Source organism: Girardinichthys multiradiatus, chromosome 11, assembly GCF_021462225.1.
Source record: "Girardinichthys multiradiatus isolate DD_20200921_A chromosome 11, DD_fGirMul_XY1, whole genome shotgun sequence".
In the NCBI taxonomy this organism is placed as follows: Eukaryota; Metazoa; Chordata; class Actinopteri; order Cyprinodontiformes; family Goodeidae; genus Girardinichthys; species Girardinichthys multiradiatus.
In genome coordinates, this window is record NC_061804.1 from 21750290 (window position 1) to 21756385 (window position 6096).

Below are 6096 nucleotides of genomic sequence, written 5' to 3' on the forward strand. Positions count from 1 at the left end.
CATCTGGGACATCATGTCTCGCTCCATCCACCAACGTCACGTTGGACCACAGACTGTCCAGGAGTTGACGGATGCTTTAGTCCAGGTCTGGGAGGAGATCCCTCAGGAGACCATCTGCTGTCTCATCAGGAGCATGACCAGGCGTTGTAGGGAGGTCATACAGGCACGTGGAGGCCACACACACAATACTGAGCTTCATTTTGACTTGTTTTAAGGACATTACATCAAAGTTGGATCAGCCGGTAGTGTGTTTTTCACTTTAATTTTGTGTGCGACTCCAAATCCAGGCCTCCATTGGTTAATAAATTTGATTTCCATTGATGATTTTTGTGTGATTTTGTTGTCAGCACATTCAACTTTGTACAAAACAAAGTATTCAATGAGAATATTTCATTCATTCAGATCTAGGATATGTTATTTGTGGGTTCCCTTTATTTTTTGAGCAGTGTAGTTTGAACCTGACCTGTTGTGCTTTTACTAACCCAACCCAGGTTAGAAATTAACCCAACACAAACCTGGTTTACACAAAATAAATTTGTATTCATCAAGCTCATTGTTTACTTTAATGTTCACATAAGGTATGCTTAACTTTAAAGCTGCAGTAGGGAGTTCTGAGAAAATCGTGGACTTAGCCTACAAATTTTAACAAGCACACCCTACAGCAGTGGTCACCAACTTTTTTGAGCCCAAGATCCTTGAACTTGGTCATGAACCAAGACAAGATCGACCTGCTGACGCACTGAACAAAAAAAAGAAAATCAACAAATTCCTTCCAACTCTTGGCTTTTTATTCAGGTAATGATATAAGAGTTAACAGAGAATCTCATGAACATGCTTCATTTAGGTGACTACACTTAGTTTTGCTCAAACATTTGTTCATAGCTTAGAAAAAAAATCTATTTATTTCTAACGTTACATATTTAGTGCTATTAATAAAACATGACTGAAGTGTATGAACTTGGCTCATGGAAATTACTACGTTCACTATTGTTCATACTTTTTTTTTAACAGAAGGGGAAAAATTAGCACATTTTGTAATGAAGATAACATATACTGCCATTTATGTAATTTTCCTGAATGAATTTTTCTTATTAAAGTTTTCATATGGTAAAAGTTTCCTTTTAAAATATAAAACCCCAGGATGTCTGGCAATAACTCCACTAATCAAATAAATTGAATGTGGTTCTCCCCAATATTATTTTTACAGTGCTATAAGGAAAACCTTCTCTAGTACAGCTCATTCAAGTCAATGTGATGGTTGGGAATGAACACTAACTGTAAGTTTTTTTTGTAGCTTGGCTCATATGTGCAAACAGTGAGGTTTCTGTCAGTGAGGGAGCTCATATACTTTGATTTAATTATTGTCATCTCTGAAAATACCATCTCACAGAGGTATGTGGAGCCAAAGAAGGCACTTTGTGTGTTAGCTACCTAGTGTTCAGGTGTGTCTTCCAAACACAAAGCCTGGCTTTGAATGCATTCACTGCACATATCATGTGGGACAGAATTAGGTCTCCATACGCTCATCCATTAAGGACTTAAATACACGGTGTTGAAGAGCTTTTGCTCTAATAGAGTTGATCAGTTTGACTACCAATCTCATGACATGAGAAAAGCCCAAGGCTTTCCCAACCAAGGCATGTTGATGAATCATACAGTAGTAACTCATAAAGTCTGGGAAATTGGGATCATTGCACCACATTGCTTTGAATCACAGGCGCATGCCCCACATTGCCGGCGCTCCATCAGTAGAGATTGCTACCAGTTCACGGATGGGAAAATCATTTTCATTTTTTTAAACTTGTTGAAAATATCCTCACCTCTTGTTCTGTTCTTCAAGTGCAGAAGAGTAAGAAAGTCCTTTTTTGTTGTAGATTCCTGGAAAGCCATTCTCACAAATACCAGTTGCGCTGTGTCGTTTATATCCAAAGGTTCATCCAATTGTAGTGAAAAATATTCACAAAGTGAAAAGTCCTTTAAGACTTATCAATCCACGTCCTCCGACAGTGATTCTATTCTTCTCGTCACAGTTGCAGCGCTGAGCTGGAAATTCGCGATTGCTGCTGTGATTTTATCTTTGTTTTTGAAGTCGCTAAAATAGTTTTTTTTTTCAGTGATTGAGTTTGGTGGCATGACATACATACACACTTGTCTTTGACTAAAGTAAAAATAAATTTATCCTCCCATTCTGGATGAAAATGGTATGTTTTGAACTTCTTCTGAGGGGCCTCAGCCATTTTAGCTGTCTGCTACCTTGCTGCGTCTGTGGTTGATGTGAGAGGGTGGAGGTTCACTCGTAATACTGCACTTTTTCGGTTATAGCCATGGCTCCAGGAGGTGAGGGCACACACGCGGTACATAGATGGTGCATTTCATTTTCCTGTTATTTTTGGGATCTACGGGTAAAGCCTCAAAGATATACTGATCAGTCGCGATTGACGGTTGATGACCCCTGTCTTACAGGTCCCTCACCCTTGCTCTCTGTTGTGCTACAGCCCTCCCTCCACAACTACACCCCCACACCGGAACCTGCTGTGAACAGACAGATTGCTTTTCGTCATCTGTCTTCTTCTGTTTATCTGTCTTTGTTTTCTGAGAAGGTGCCACTAGAGAAATTGCCAGTTTTCCTAAAACATTAAGTTGTTTCTCCGACATTAGCACAGCTGCAGCACATCGGCAATCTTGAGCTTGAACGACAGTACGCGCTGTGCGGGGGAGGGGTGTGATCAGTGCGTACACGAGCGTGATTGACACTGCCAAGACATTCCTCCTGGCTTGTTTCTGACTGGGAACGTTTATTTCTGCAAATGGCTATAGGGCCACTGGGAGGAGCCAGAGGAACTTAATTTTTTTTTTCAGATTTTCTCTCATATTCTACTGTCAGTTTTAACAAATAGATATAAAATACATTTTTACAAACGTTACCCACTGCAGCTTTAACCAAGTAGTTCAAGACCTTTCCTGCATTGGCAAACTTGATGGCTTGCATTGTACATTCACTGCTTACTAACAACCTGATGTGTGTATTTTTATGTTTCAATTCAAGTTGTCCTGATTTGAAAAAGTGCAGTCTTTGTATGTTATAATCATAATGTCTAAAAACAGTGGGACTTGCACTTGTTTAAATACTGTATATGTGGACTGGAAACAGATTGCTTGTTAGGTATTATTTAGTCAACTCAGAGGTAAGAACGATACAGTCAGAGTTACTTGTGACAAGGGTAGCCCACTTTGCAGTGAAACTACAAAGTTTTGACACCCTATCTCTTTATTTATATACACAGTTCAACAGACAGTTCAGACAGGGTGTATGTGTGTGAGACGGAAAGGAGGCTGGTTCACACAGAGATAACAATGATCTCACACACACAGGGAGGAAGGCATAGTGCAGGTGCCTTCCAACCCAAGGTTTTTACATGAGTGATAACAAGTTTTTGCACCCATCCAACAGTCCCTCCTTTTATCACAAGTAAAAACATTTAATATAAAAACGAGTAAGAAAAATACTTTGTATGAGCGAAAACCCACGGACGGTAAACAGATTATATTTTGTGGGAAATACTCATACGGCCCCGCCGCCCTCGGCGACCATTAAAAGTTAAATGTTGATTAATACTTGAAATCATAAAAATAAAATGATACTTGAAATCATAAAAATAAAATAATGATACTTGAAATCATAAAAATAAAAGAATGATACTTGAAATCATAAAAATAAAAGAATGATACTTGAAATCATAAAAATAAAAGAATAATACTTGAAATCATAAAAATAAAAGAATAATACTTGAAATCATAAAAATAAAAGAATAATACTTGAAATCATAAAAATAAAAGAATTAAAAAATCTGCCCTGTTTATGTCATCATTGTACTTTTTCTCATTTCACTTAAGCAACAACTTCTTCCGATTTTCTGCTGTAAGGTTATTTTATGAAATACAATGTATGAGTACACTCAGGCTTTTGATGTGATTTATTTACAACATGTCATCATAATCGTCCCCTTCATTTTCGTGCATTTCTACCTGGTTCAGTGTTGCATATGCCACCATGAACAATACCAGAAATTCTGTAGGAATGGATGTGCGTCATGTTCTTCCGTCAGTGTTCTGAGATGGGTCCCATCTGATGTCCATCTCTTCTGGTTCGGTATCACCTCCTGTGGATCCTGCTTTAGATAGAGAAAGAGTCCTGCTACCAGAATTAAGCTCAGGCTTATCAGTCCTGTCCACAAGTTACAGAGAGCCATTTTATAATTGGGCGCAGATCAGCTGTTTTCTTCACCGGTTTGAGACGCTGGGCCATCTTTGAACCCGGACTTCCTCTGCTACCCCGTCGGTTGATCTGGCTCCTGTAACGGCAAAACTGGCTTACAGTGGCTTTTATGGATCCAGGAAGGCCTCTCTGCTATTTTCAGAGCTGTGGGCGTTGTCAGGAGTATTTGAAACGGCCCTTTCCACCAAGGAGTGCTCCAATCCTTCCGGTGGAGTGTCTTAATCAGGACCAGGTCTCCAGGCCTCATTCTGTGGGATAGGAGCAGAGATTATCGGCAGACCACTGGACATTTGTTCTTCTTTTGTCTGCAACATTTTATTCATCCACTCAGCTAATGAAGGTTCCTGTTGTGCTTTCTCTATTTCATTCATGTCAGAGGGCAGAGAAAACGGTCTGCCATGTACTATTTCTTTGAGAATACAAATTCACATCAGCAACTTGGTGTCACGTGATCTTAGGCTCAGAACACAGTGGGTGGAGTTATACAATGATGTACAGTAGGTGGCAAATGGAGTAAGACCAGTTTGATTTGGAGTTATTCTCATCCATAATTTAACCAGGGATAGGCATTCGGGCCATGGCCTCCCTGTTTCTTCCATTGTTTTCCTTAATCTTTAACTGAAACCCTAATGCTTTAGAACTTAGTTCTATTAATTTATTTACAAAATGAGTTCCATTATCTGACCTTATAATCTGTGGGATACCATATGTGGGGAAGAAATGTGTCACTAGGTTCATCTATTACAACTAGGCAATATTTCTTCCCCCGTGTTTGCAACAACTTATGCATGATCTGCAAAAATGATTTGCATAGTCAGAAATATTTATAGTGTAGCATTAATGCTTTACCAGATGTGACATATTCCCCCCTTGACACGTGGGTCTTCCCAATGTGTCACTGTAGCCGCTGTGTTGTATAACTTTTTTGGGAGGATTGGTTTATCTTCTATCTGATAGATGTCATCTTTTTTCTGTGCTCCTCTCTTTAGCCAGGCCTTTATTTCTGTCTTGGTTGCTGACTGTTGGGCGTCTTTCAGCACGTCTGTGTCTATAAATAGCAGATCTGACATTTTCTCTTTAATAGGTTGAAATGAGTTAGTTCTGTCCCTGATGATGTTTTAAAACCTCTATTTTGCCAAATCTTAGCATGGTGATGTACTGATCCGAACACGTATTGGCTGTCTGTGTATATAGTAAGTATTTGTCCCTCATGTAATTCACATGCTCTTACTACAGCATATAATTCTGCTGTTTGGGCTGAGCATGTATTGGGTAGAGATTTAGCTTCTATTATCCTATCGATGGTTGTTATTGCATAACCAACTCTATTCTTTCCATATTCATCTTTAGATGCTGAGCCCTCTACAAACACAACACATGAATCTGGTATAAGGGTTTGAGAAATGTCTTGTCTGGGTTTTGTGTCTTCTTCAACTTTTGCTTTATAAGAATGTGGTTTTCCATCTTCTGCAGTAGGTATTAGAGTACTTGGATTTAAAGGGCACATCTTTTTAGAGTTATGTTTGGCTGTGATAATAATAGTGATGTCAGTGTGATATGTCTTGCATGTAGCGTCAGGTGCTTCTCTTAATATTCCTGACTTCAACATATCTTGTATTACTGGCTTAGTATCTTCTTCAGCTTCTGGCTTTAAGGGGTATTGGCGGACTGATGGCCTTTTTTCAGATATTAGTTTTAACCTTGTATGGTGGGAACCCCTTTATAAGTCCTACATCAGTTGATGATTGGGACCACAGTTCAGGTGGGACAGCAGATAGGGCAGGATGCATGTTGCTCTCAGCTAAGCCCTGTATTTGTCC